The sequence below is a fragment of the Rhinichthys klamathensis genome, unplaced genomic scaffold (genome assembly GCF_029890125.1).
Source record: "Rhinichthys klamathensis goyatoka isolate OS25496 unplaced genomic scaffold, OSU_Roscu_1.1 h1tg000184l_1, whole genome shotgun sequence".
NCBI classification, from domain to species: Eukaryota; Metazoa; Chordata; class Actinopteri; order Cypriniformes; family Leuciscidae; genus Rhinichthys; species Rhinichthys klamathensis.
Genome location: NW_026606712.1, coordinates 1283399 through 1297500, shown reverse-complemented (window position 1 = coordinate 1297500; position 14102 = coordinate 1283399). Strand labels below are relative to the sequence as shown.

The 14102-nt window shown below is 34.3% G+C and overlaps 1 protein-coding gene across 3 annotated transcripts in view; it reads left to right on the top strand.

Moving 5' to 3' along the window:
• smurf1 (SMAD specific E3 ubiquitin protein ligase 1) overlaps window positions 1-14102 on the top strand; it is a 41746-nt gene that overhangs the window by 582 nt on the left and 27062 nt on the right. The window lies entirely within an intron of this gene.

Here is a 14102-nt window from a genome sequence, read left to right as displayed (position 1 = left end):
CTCCCCGTGGATGGTTTGTTAGGTTGGATTAGTCATAAATCAGCTGAGTATTAACCGGATGAAGGAAGCAGAGGCAGCTGTTTTCTCGGTTCCCCTCATCTGGATGGCTGTCTCCGTTATATATTAAGATATTAAGACTTACCATCATGTGTGGCAGACTGTTCGTTAATATTTTGTGTTGTGTCTTGCTTATTTTATTTGCTCACTGAACCAAGTTAACAAAGGGTTACAGTGCTTGATCTTTATATGCTTGTATAGCCTACCGTTTCACAATCCACTGATGGGGTTTTCTTGGGAAGGATTTTTTCCCCTACTCTTTTGAAATCCCTCCTTGCTTGGAAATGAACAGGATATGATTGATGCATACTGATCTCTATGATATCATCACAGACACAGTGGCAGTGCCCTGAAGGATTGGATTTACAATTGCCTCTGTAAACCAAATCTACTGTTGACATATCAGTGCCTTTTAAAGTGTCTGTGGAATAGAAAGATTAGTATGACTGCAAAAGTACACGGTTATATGTGCTTTGTATCACATTATAGACTCAGCAGGGACAAGGATAGAGGATACTCCTATTTTTCTTTTTTATATCTTTGGACACACTTTACAATAAGGTTCTATTAGTTAATGTTAGTTTTATGGATTAACTACCATTAGCTGCTACCTAACAATCAGCAATACTTTTGTTACAGTATTATTTATCAATATTGGTTCATGTTATTTAACACATTCAAATCGGTTAATGTTAGCTCAAGTCCATAAAAAAATATTAACAGATATGGCTTTAGATTTTAATGGTGTATTATTAAATGCTGAAATTAACATTAACTAAGATTAATACATGCTTTATAAGTATTCTTAATGTAGTTTATTTTAATTAATGTAGTTAACTAATGTTAAATGGAATTGTGAAGTGTTACTGAAGTCTTTCCTGTTGACCGTTGATGTATGCCACTAGAACAAGTGGATTTGCCTACATCTGCATGTTGTCATTTAAATGTGAGAACATTAGAAATTTAGTTTGACATAATGTTTTTTTGTTTTGTTTTGGGGGTTTTTTTCATCGCACATGACCCCATTTTTATCTGACAGAACTATTTTGACATCAAACATACAATGAACTACTTTGATGGAGGCGATGATGACACCATATAAAGGCATTGTTCCCGCACAAACAAGATAGCTCTGAATGAGCTGCTCTTTATTTTACGCAGATGTGTTTGTGTCTCCCAACATCTCCTCTGTGACCACTTGAGAGTTTGTTTGTGGAAGAGATGTCCACAGCAGAGGTGGAGAGCTTTGGGGCTGCAGACAAACCCAGCGCCTCCAGCTGTGCTGCTCTCCCCCCCTGGGCCCATGAAAGGAATTCTAATTGGACAAGGAATGTCTGTCTCATGAAACAATGAGTGTTGAATCTCTTCAATGGCTGCTTCACTGTTTAGTCTCGCAGGGCGTTTAAGTCCAGAGGATTTGGGTATAAAGAGCTTGCAAGATTTGTATCTGATAGTATCAGTCGATTCAGCAGTGCTCCCTTTAGGCGTTTGGGTGAGAGAACATTATATTTTATAGGTTTTATTCCAAGCAAAATAATGCTTGTGTTTGCTGGTATGTTTTCAGTTGTTTCACATAAACTGATATCGTTTAGTTTGTGTAAATGAGAAAGAACTTCATCTAATCTTGTTTCTAGGCTAACTAAACATTTAGGAAGTCAGGGAATTGTAATGAATTTAATGATTCTGATTCCTTTGAATGATTCTAGTTCTTCAACCATTTCTTTAAAGGGATAGTTCATACTTGCATTCATGTTGTTCCAACCCTTGACTTTCTTTCATCTGTGGAGCATAAAAGATATTTTGAGAAATGTCAATGGGCTCCAGTTTGGTTCCCACTCTAGAAAGTCATGTAGAAAGTTTGAAACGACATGAAAACTATTCATTATTTACTCACCATTGTTTTTGGGTGGACTATCTCTTTATTAATTGTGCTAGTACTTTTTGTATATTTAATTTTGTGTGTGTGTGTCTGTTCAAGCACAAGAACATGCAGAAGATAAATCAATTTGCTGTTTGAGAACTGTAGAGTTCTCTTTCACCACCTCTTGTGCTGGAATGGTTTAAAATCTCTTGAATGTGTCTTGATGTAATAGTTAAACTTTGCAATTAATCCATGAATCACATTTGTGCCGAACCTTGGGGCCTGGTCCGTACGGATCACAGATCAACTATGATCCATTTAACAGTGTGTTGCCAAATGAGATAATTTCAGATTTTCAGCAGAAGGAACAGATATTGGTGAATACATTTCATGCTATTCTTGCAATTAGTGCTTTTTCTTTTAATGAATATTCACAGCCTCTTTACTGGTGGCACATATAGGGTGCAGTCCTTCCAACTTCAGGCTATATTGGAATACTAAAAACAAGAGAAAAGAAAAACAAACAATATTGTGGTAACATATTAACACACAACTCATGTATGTTTAACTTCATAAAGGCTTATGCACGACCAGTCAGACCATGAGCCTTATGTGCAACATAACAGTGACAGTTCTTGGTTCATGAGGTTCAGTGCGATATGGTACATGAGTCAGATTATTTCAGTATAGACAAAAGAACTGGTTCTTGTACCTAACCCCACGTGCTAGCCTAAAAAAGTGATCTTTTGTTAATATAATGGTTAAAAAAAAAAAACAGTCAACTTGCACCACCTTTTTTACACAAAGATTCCTGATAGTTTTGCAGTGTAATAGCTTTATGCCATTTGACAAGTGTTGACAATCAACACTTTCACACTATAGTCTAGAAAGCTTTGACGTCAGTATGCTTTTTGTGACTTCATCAGCAATGGCTCATAGACAGTAAGTCATTGTGCCTGAGGAAGACGATGCAGTGATCAGAAACTTGAAAAAAAGAAAAGATTGAAGATTACATTTTTTTTTTTTTAATCCTCCTCGCTGGCACATTTTTCAATATACATTGAAATATATAACGTTATGTTTAATGGCCTACAGGAAATTCTGGAAAATTCTATTACATTTTTTTAATTGTGTGTCAATTTCTGCATCTGTCAATTGTAGTTTTGCACTAGGTTTCTATTTGTTACTTTCGTTCTTTCAGTCTATTAGTATGTCCGTCTTTCGTTGGGTTCATGACATGTCATGTTTCTCACAACAGGAAGTGAGGTGTGGCTTCTGAGATATCATATTTTAGCGATCGACTGATAGTGCAGTTTTTTTTTTTTGTAGATTTTTACGCACATGTAATAATACATATTTTGTGTTGTGTTCAGTAATTGATATGCAGAACCACATTTTAATGACATATTTCTGCTTTTGACACAAGTAAATAATTATTAGACCACAACAATAAAAACATACATTTGTTAATGTCTTGTTTTGTCACAGTGAATAGTCTGAATTAAAGAACCTGGTGTCAGATTGAGTTGAATGACATTTGTAGCCTCATTATATCCTTCAGAAATTTTATTAGAGGGGTAAAAAAAAGGGGGCAGAAATCTGTAAATATTTGTGTCATCATTGAAGCATGCACTTCTTGCTGTTTTTTTTTTTTTTTTGGCTCGCTCAGAAGTTATTACCTTCATCATGGTTACAGAGTAATCAGGCAGAAAGGCAAGTTTCTTATTTTCTCAGTTGTTTCCTCATTACTTAGAAAGGTCTTTGCTGATAATGCCCTGAGAAAGTACTTGACTTCAGATGTTTTCTACTGTGTTTCACCCTGAAGGTATTGTGGACTAGTTGGGTTGTTTGGTTTTAATTGTTGTGTTAATAAGGCAGTCTGAATGCAACTGTAAAAAATGCAAAACACTACACAGGGTCCTTGATTTGTATTCTGCTTCTATTATAACTTCTTTCACTGCTGCTGTTACTTTTAAACACACTCACACACACACAGGGATATAAACTTTGAGGCCATGAGCATTCAGGCTTCAAAAAATGTTTGCTAACTGCAAAACAGCTGTGTTTAACTTGTGGTGTTTGTGAGACTCTGTTGTATACTTCCAAAAAGTGTACAGCTACCAGGTGATTTGGCAAAGCTGTTCCTTAAAGCCTCTATAGATTAAAGGATGTGTTGGTGAATTTCTTTAACCAGACCCCAGGTGTGTTGTTCAAGTCGATCAAAATACATAGTTGAATAGGTTAATTCATTATTAAATGCTAGATCTTTTTAAGTCTTGGTTTAAACTAGTGGTTCTCAACCCTGGTCCAATTTTTTTGTGCATATAATTCAGCTCTTTTTATATGTTCTAAATCTGATATGTATCTAATAAGCCTAAAAGACTCAGGTTTATCAGATTTTTGTTTCAGATTTTTCTTCAATCATTTTTCCAAACAAAGTATAATTCTGATGCTACAACATTTCTGAAATGGCAGTACATTTTGCAGTGAGAAGAAATTAAAACAGAAGAGCATAAATAAACACAAACAGAAACACCAGAAGTGCTATCACTGACACGTGTAGCATAAGTTTGTGTGTGCGAATTTAGCATTGTGTGCATGATATGAATGAGAATCTGATTACCAAAATGCAGGATAAAAACTGGTACAAGCGAGCATAGTGGGAAAAGAAAAAGTCTGTGTTAGTTTGTTAACTGGCTAATTGCATTATTGTGATGTTTTGTCATTACTTTAACATATTTCTGACAGTGCTTCTTGGCAGGTCATTAATGTAAGCACAGTCATTTATGTCTTAAGTGAATATAAACAGATGGCACAGAAATGGGAACTGATGTGTGCATTTAGTCCTGCTGTGTAAATGCAGCCATGTTTGCCTGTTATGTTGGCTTGATGTGCTGACTTTTTAGAGTAGACACTATAAATGATTAATGAAACATCCCATGTGTACCGGCCTCTCCATAATCGTTTGTCCAATAGTGTTTTTTTCTTTGTTTGTTTTCTGCTCTGCGTATGAACGAAGTAGCTGCATGGCATGGCCAGGCATAGGCACAAGAAGCAGCGTGAAAAGTGGCTTACTGCCCCTTGTGCCTGTGCTAGAACCAGAGGGCTGGACACTGGGGAATCCTGCTTATTCATTAAGAAGCTCTAGCAGCGGTGTCTGCTGTTATCGTTTTTGTGTCACGTGGTGTCTACTTGCCTGTTTCCTCTCTCTCTCTTCTCCCCCATTCCTTATCTTTTTCTCTCCCTGTCCTCCCGCACACTTGCACGTGAGTGTTTCATGTTCATGGTTGTGTAGGTATGTGGAGCATGCGGCTGCAAAGACATTCCTGTGCATGATATTGATGTGAAGTCCAGCTGGGGGTTTGTAGGGGATACTGTTTATTCTGACCGTTTGCAGCACTGTAAACTGACACTATTGATCAGAGCCAGGCCGTCACCCGTCCTGTGTAAATAAGTGCCTCTAAGAAAGCACTGGTACACTGTAAACCCGAATAAGTTGGCACAACTCAAAAAATTTAAGGCAATCAGTTGCCTCAAATTTTTTAAGTAAAGAAATTCAAAGTTTAAGTAAGCAGAACTGACATATTTTTATTTTGTATTTGTACATTTGAATTGTTCTTAACTTGAAATGTTTGAGTACACTAATTCATACATTTAACTTAAAATTTCATGTAATCTCAATGTGAACACTTTTATTAGTATAAACTTAGCTAGCTTTAACAAGCTAGTTTGCTAACATACTATTTTGTTAACATCTTAACAATAGTATGCTATACAGTAACACTTGCAGCAATATAAAGGTTTTATTTGCTCTCAAATCAAGCTCATGCACCACTTGTCACCATGATGGTAACTATCCTAAAACCAACATTAACAGAAATTCTTCTAAATTAGCATAACGAAACATTAATCATTACTAAATCACCCGATTAACATTAATCTTGCACAAAAACACATTGTATTACACTTAATTTTAGCATTTACTCTCCCTTTTGAGTGCCATCGGCAAAGCATGCTGGGAAATATACATCCCAGCCGTTTCAGTTAAACTTAAGTTCGTCTAAATTAAAAGAAATAATTTCATAAAACTCAAAACAATGAAACAGTTCAGTTTACTTAAAATATATCCATTCTGTGAACTTGAAAGAAAAAGAAAGTGCTAAATACTCATAAAAGTTAATTTGACTGAACTAATTAGTTTAATTTAAGTTTTTCCTACTCAAACTAATTAAGTATTTTGAGCGTTAGGGTTTACGAAAGCAACTGAAAGTTTTTTATGCAGAGGAAATGTGCTTGAGCTTGTGTTTGTTTGCTTTCAGGGATTATCTGCTAGTATTCCTCACCTGTAAGTGAAACCTGCTGCAAATGAAATGGGTGTTTTCATGCCATATAATAATTATTGTAAACTTTTTAAGTATTGAAATTATTAGCGAAAAGCTAGAAGATAAAACATTGCGATCTTCTTGATTCAATCACCCACAAGATCTCATTCCTAAATGACAACGATTCATCTGTCTGTTATACCTTTACAAAATCACACTGGATCATTAAAATCTGCGTTGGCCCTGTTTCACAAACATCTTTTTAACCACACAGTATCAGTATTTCAGTACTGGTATATAGTTCACAGTGTTTCCCCTAGGATTTTTTTCAGGGAGGGAGGGGGGGGGGGAGGGGCTGCTAGTGTTGCGGAGCGGGCGTGTTACGGATACGTGGTGTAATTTTTTTTGCAATCAAAAAGCATGTCTAATTAATTGAAATCATGTATTATGAATCATTAAACAATACATTTTTTTTAAATATATGAAAAAAATGTCACTAATTCTGTGTTGTGTTTTTTCTGGTAATAAAATGAAGACATAAAACACAAATTGTATCATTTATCATCAATTTTAATTATATGAAATTAAATAAACTTTTTGTCAAATAACTTGCTGCACAATGAGCTTTACTGTTAAAATTAAAACATGGATTATTCCTTAATTTCAGTTTTGATGATAATTTATTTGGATTAGTGTTAGTGTATTATTACATTGGGACATATCTAAATTCTAATGTACAACGGTAATATATTTCTGTCAAGTTAAACCGAACTTTTATTTTGACGGGTTGCCGTGAAGACCTTTTGAGTTTCTGTGTGTTTATGTCATGATGATAGTTTTTCTCAAATGAAGCGGTTAAATGATCACGAAGTGACTTTCAGAGTGGATCTAGAGCCTGCAAAGGAAGTTCATGCATTTGTGTCTTCATATAGGCAAAAAAACAGCGCGAGCGTCACACGTGCTTCAGTGTGTGAGTGTGTGTGTGTGTGGTAAATGAAACTGCGCGTCGGCGGCACCATTCATTCACACAGAACATGCAGGATTCGTATTTAAATAGTCTTTGTGTTTTAATATTCACACACACTATAGTCTACATCGCGATTTGATTTCAAGTGTACTGAACTGCTTTCTATGTTTTCCTCAAATTTACAAATTCCGTGAAATTCCGCGTTATACACTAAATTCCTTTTTTATGACTGGATTTCGTCAGCATTTTCGGGCCGCCCCCCCAAAACAATGGTAGGGGAAAAAACACTGGTTCAGATATAAACACTGATGTCTACGGAAGCAATCAAAATAGAGCAAATCACCTTTTGAAAGGCAATCGTCATTTGAAGCATTCATATCGATCACCTATACATACCAGTGATTAAAGACAAGTGACTGTTAAATAATGTCATTGTACATTTGACAATTTGTCATTGAATCATTCAAGAGTTTTGTTCAAAAATGCTGATTCATCCAGTAATGAAACAAGTGAAGTATTTATGAGTGAGCCATTGAAGAATTCATTCAAAATGTGTTTTTAAAAATAAAATAAAAAATAATTCAGATTAATTAAACATTTTAAATAGACTGCAGCCATTAACATTTAGTAAATGACATGTTATTTTATTTGTCTGTTCAGAATCATGGGAGAATCGTGATCTCTGTTTGAAACAAAAAAATCGTGACACATGATAGGGGAGGCTTGGGGAGCTTTACTTCCAAAAGGTTGAGAACCTCTGCAATAAGGGGGAAAAAAAACTTGGATATCATTCACAACTAAGTCTTATTGCAAAATATTTCATTGTAGCTGATTACCATGAACAAAAATCAACAGGCTAAAGAACAATTACATAAATAACTTTTGACAGGCTATGCTTTAAAAATGCCATAGCAAAAACAACTAGCCTAACTAATATACATTTTAAGCATTATTAAAGGGAAGGAAACACTCAGTAATTAAAAAAGAACAAATAAAGAATTTAGTAATTGCACAAATAAATTTAACTGAACATATACGATGGAAATAAACACTGTTTTAAGATGTTCAGGTATTCAGGTACAAAACCTGTAATCAAATATAAAATATAGTTAGTTATTCAAAAGGAAAAAACCAACCACACGTACAGCGGAGAAAATGTCAGAGACAGAGGCTGTTATCTCTAATCTTTATCCCTCGTTGAAAAAGAAGTTAAAATTTGCAGTATGGGAATAATTTGCATATTGAAAAAACAAATGTGTGGTTGTCCTCAAGGATCGATATCCAGCTTGCAAAAAAAGGAGGAAACGCATTAAACATGTTCGCCGATATTCCAGAACACCATCCCTCCGTGCAGATAAAGGAAAGTCCTGTTTATAACTTTTTTAAAACAAATTATATATATTAGGGGTGGGAATCTCTAGGCACCTCACGATTCGATTCGATTACGATTCAGAGGGCTGCGATTCGATGCTAAATCGATTATCAGAATCTTTTGTGTGTGTGTGACTATAAATACTTTGCTTTAAAAGTACAAAGTAATGACCCATAAAGAATTAACGTACAATATATTTTATTAACATTGCAAAGAACCAACAGGAAAATACATGTGTGTCTGAACTAGCAGCAGCATATTTGTAGTAAATTAATAATATAACAACGACCGGTAACGTTAACTTACAGCCGAGTGTTTTTCCTCCTCTGGCTGGAAACGTGTCATATGGCTTCTCATTTGTGTCTTGTTTCCGAAATATTTTAGTTTTACTCTACAAAGCTTACAACTAGTGTGGCTCTTGTCCAGCTCCTTTCCCCCTTCAACTTCAGAAGCCAAAATATTTCCACACGTCAGCTTTTAACGAGGAGGGTGTTTGGATTTGGCGCTCAGCCATCGCGTCCGCGTCTGTTATGTGCACGCCACAGACAGTCCGGCCACTGCACTTCCGCGCTTCAGAGTTCCGTCTTTCGCGTTCCGTCAATATTACGTTATTATAAATATATATCTAAATTTTTTTTTTTTTTTTTGAAAATCTATTTTTGACAATTGTGAATCGATTCAGAATCGTCCACATCCGCATCGCGATGCATCTAAGAATCGATTTTTTCCCCCACCCCTAATATATATGTGTGTATACAAAATTCGGCCCAACATTTTGTGCTTGTATAATATGACTAATAATAATAATAATTATTATTATTATTATTATTATTGTTAAATAATAATATTTTACAACATTTCTATTACAATAACATTTAATTATTAAAATTTTTAAATATTGTGTTTAAGAATAAACATAATATAATCATGATAATATTGATATTTTACAGAACTTATTTTATGAAAAACTGCAGGCAGTGTTAACCTGCACCTGTTAACATGTGGGCAGCCTATGACTATACATCATTAGAAAGGTCTAAGGATTTATTATAAAATATTATATAAAAATCTGTGACAATAATTTCTTAATTTTGTCAGGAGGCATACAAAAACAGAGTCGATAACTTGAATGTGAAATATGAGCCTCTTATGCACCCAGTGTGGGGGGAAAAACCTGCACACTGGAGAAAAGCATATGGATTATCATATACATTTTTTAGAGAGAGAAGTATTATTTTTCCTATTTTTTACCCAAAATAGGATGGAGTGAGTGATAAACACACTTCTGTTTCATTCATACTGGAAGTCAGAGGGCGCCCTCAAGCAGAAACTCCACATTTGCCTCAGAGAAGTGATATAATGACGTTTTACAGGAAATCCATGTGAAAGTAACTCTGTAGCTGAATAAAAAGAAGCTAGAAACGCTTTGACTGATTAAACATGAAGACAATAAACACATGACTGCGACAATATATTGTGTATTTGAGTTCTTCGAGCTGCTTTGGGTATTTTTATAATAATAAAGTATATTTATAATGCAGTGCTAATCGACATAGCCTTTATCACTCTATAGAATACTGTAATATATTGTGTGCCTCATTCTGTTATAAGAAGCCACATCAGCTCACAAAGGGACATTTCAAACACTTGTTTTAAACGTTGTGTTTTGATGGACAACGGGTTTATGAACGCTTCGCATTACAAGTTTGGGAAGAAGTTTGACGCATGTTGTTTATTCAAATGCGCGTTATAAGTACTCAAAATATAAATACTCAAACTTGCAGTGCTTTCAGAGATGGAGCAGCATTTACTACTGATCACAGAGCCGTTCCACACTAACACGCTGTGCCTATATTTAGCCTATTTAATTAAAAATTGAAAAAAATCGCATTCTCAAAATACAATTTGAAACTAAAAGGTCTTCATTACAACCCATCAAAATAAGAATTCGGTTTAATTTGAAGAAATTATGACAGAAATATATTACTATTGAACAATAGAATGTAGGGGAGAGCCGGGACAGTTGAAACACTTTTCAGATAAACGTCGTTTTCTAAGATAAGGTTACAGATAGATATTTTTTGTGTGTGTGATCAACAACTCGCATATGTGTTCTCTTAGTACCATGTTATTCGGTAGAAATATAGAATGATTTAAGTAAAAATTAACTTTGAACGGTAGTTGTGCTTTGTTTAAATCGTCCCGCCAGAGCGTGGGACGGATGAAACATAACAGTTTAAACTGTAACTATTTATCTAATGCTTGTTTTTATGAACAATACCTGACAAGTAACTAATGTAGGCCTACATATTGTGAAACATATTTTGTAATTTATTTTAATTTTAAGGTTCATAGTAACATTTTTGTTCAGTGTCGCCCAATAAACAACTTTGCGCATTTTGCGTAATCTTTTTAATAGGCTATTTTGAAGAAGACAGACAAATCCGTTTACAATTAATTTTCTTACATTTATTCCTTGAGTCATAATGAGTGATTGAGTCATATTGAGTGTTTTCCTATGACCAGATTTAACTGGCAGGAGTCGCTGTTTCAACCGCCCCGACAGCGCCTTCTGCCAGTTAAACCTGTTTTGTCCTTAAACTAAAAAAACTTAAGTGTGATATTACACACTTAAGGGTGTGTTGCAGTACTAATACACCTGCTGTATTATCATTACAATGGTACATGAAACAATAAATAAAACTTGTCAGTCAAAAAAAAGTACCGGACAAAATAATTCACTAACCACACTCAAAAACAGCTTTCCGGCTCTGACTTTAAAACGGCATGACGTAAAAAGAAGAAATGTTTTCGCGGGTCTGGTAGGCATTGCGTGCTGTACGTGCTGACGAAATTTGACGTACATGACGTGAGTGGTTTTCAAGGAAATCTCAATGTTTCATCCGTCCTGTGTTTCAATCGTCCCGGCTCTCCCCTACTTATTAAAATAATAATAACTAATACAATTTGTTTAAACATTATTTAATGAATATAATTTTCTGTCCATGTTTTAATTTAGTAAATCTCCATTGTGCAGCACTTTGCAAAAAAAAAAAAAAAATGGATAAAAGCTGTTAAATTTTATTTTTGATTACATTTTAAAACATGAATTAAATGGTTAGTTTTATACATTCATTTGATTACCACTGTTTTTGATAATATATATATGAATAAAATACATTTCATAGGACTCTGTTATTCTTAAAAATGTTAATAAATTAATGATAAGAGTAAGGTGTTAATCTAATCCATAATCAATTAGTACATTTAATTAATAAGACATGTTTTTATTATTGAATTATTTGATTATTAAATTGAGTAAACAAAACAAACAAATGGTTATAAAGTTATAAAAATCTGTTTTCAATTATTTGACGGTCATTTTAACTGATGATGATAATAATTGACTGTTTAATACTGTGTGAAACCCTAAAACCGTGATATTTTCTGAGACGGTTATCATACCGTGAAAATCTCACGCCGTTACAACTCAAATATAAGCCACATGTTCCAAGTGCTGTATAGGCTTACTTTTGTAGGACATAAATTTGTCAACATTTATTTGATAATATTGTAAAATATGATTACAGTTTAAATAACTGCCCACTGTCCACACCATACAACATAAATGCTATGGTTTGAGTCATATGTGGTGAACTGTTGAACCACTGTTCTGAACTCAAGGTTTTTTGTTATGTATTTGTGATGTTTATGCACTTGAAGTCACACGTTTAACCTTGTGTGTTACGATAGTCTCGCCCTTATGTAAAACACTACACCTTGAACTGAAGAGTCATGAAGGTGAGAATAATTAGTGTGAGACTTTGTATTATGTCACTTGGTCTGGCAACCAAATCTTTTGACCTCTATTATGTGATCTTTATTACTGGGTTAATTGTTAACTTAAGAAATGACTGCAGTATTTCAAGATGTACAGTAAGTTTATTTGTTGCTCACTTCTTTCAAGACAAGTGTGAGTTCAGACTTGAGATGTGCATAATCCACATCTTCATAATAGACTAGTCACTCAGTGGTTTATCTTAACGACTAATTGGTTTATGATCAAATACATTTAAGACACAAGATTGATAATGTTGTATAATGCTGATACTAATGCTATTTGAATAATAGTAATCATTTTATAAATAATAACAGGGCTCCAGAGTAGCTTTTTGCCTTTGTTGCACTGGTGCGCCTAACTTTTTTACTTAGGTGCACCAGCACAAAATTTTGGTGCACTCAAATTTTTCCTCGTCTCGCGTCGCCTTTAACGCCACAATTTCAAGGTCACCTTTTTATCACGCTCCATATATTCATATATATTATGTAAATGGAAATGCTTTTAAACCAGAATAAGTTGTAGTTTTTTTTTTTATTTGAAGCACAATTATACTGTATATAAAAATATAAATCTTAAAAAATATATATATATTAAAGTGCTGTTTTTACATTGTTCGAGTTAGGGCAAGGTATTGACACAAATTTCACGATTCAATATTGATTTTGGATATCAGGTACAATACATGGCAAATTTTCTCAAGGAAAACAAATCTCAACTAATGCTGTACATGAGTCAGTTGTAGCCCACTATGCTTCATTAGCCTACTATAATATATTGAAGGTAAAAATTACCTGATTTGTAGACAAACACTTAAATTACACTTTTATTTATTTTTATAATAATAAAGTTATATGAAATATAAACATTTAAATGGTGGCTGCATAAAAACTTGCCAGATTTTTTCAAACAACCTGCATTAAATATTGAAAAACATTAAAAATTATAATGACTATGTAATATGGTGCATATATTTGGCAAAATGCTCCTCTAGAGTTAATTTTTCTAGCTAGCTAACGAGTTTATGGTCACTGGATATGTTTTTTCTGAGGTAAATGTGACGTTACATTACATTGTTTACAAGCGTTTTACTGACGTCTTTCCACGGTTGAAACACTGATTGAGCGATTCCATGTGAAAGATACGGATTTCGATAAGTTGTACTCTATCTTTTAACACACTTTCAGATGCTCGTTCATGTTTATTTCGCGCTGTAACTGGTATTATTAAGGCGGAAGAGAAGATGATGTGCGCTCCGCGCTGCTGCTTCTCTTGAGCTAAGCCAGAGCGATCTCACGCCACAGCGTCAAAACACTATTTATGTTTTTGAATTTTGTAAGAAAATTGACCTAATTTGAAATCTGAGACTTTGTTTCATATCAATTGTAACAAAGCATAAAGATTATTGCGATTTATTGGATGGGATGCTCGCTACAATGTTCCATTCATTCATCAACTGAAAACAGCATAGCCCAGCAGTTCGTAACAATGAGAATCGATTAAAATCGAGAAATCAATATTTTTTACCTAGCCCTAGTTCAAGTAGCCTACATTTTTAAAAGTTTCTTCGTCGTCTGTTTTCTTGCGTTTATTTAGCTGATGCTGCTGATTGCCGTAACTGATTCTCTGGTGCTCACGTCGCAATTTAATTCAACCACACAGCACTGGTGCGACCTACGAAAAAT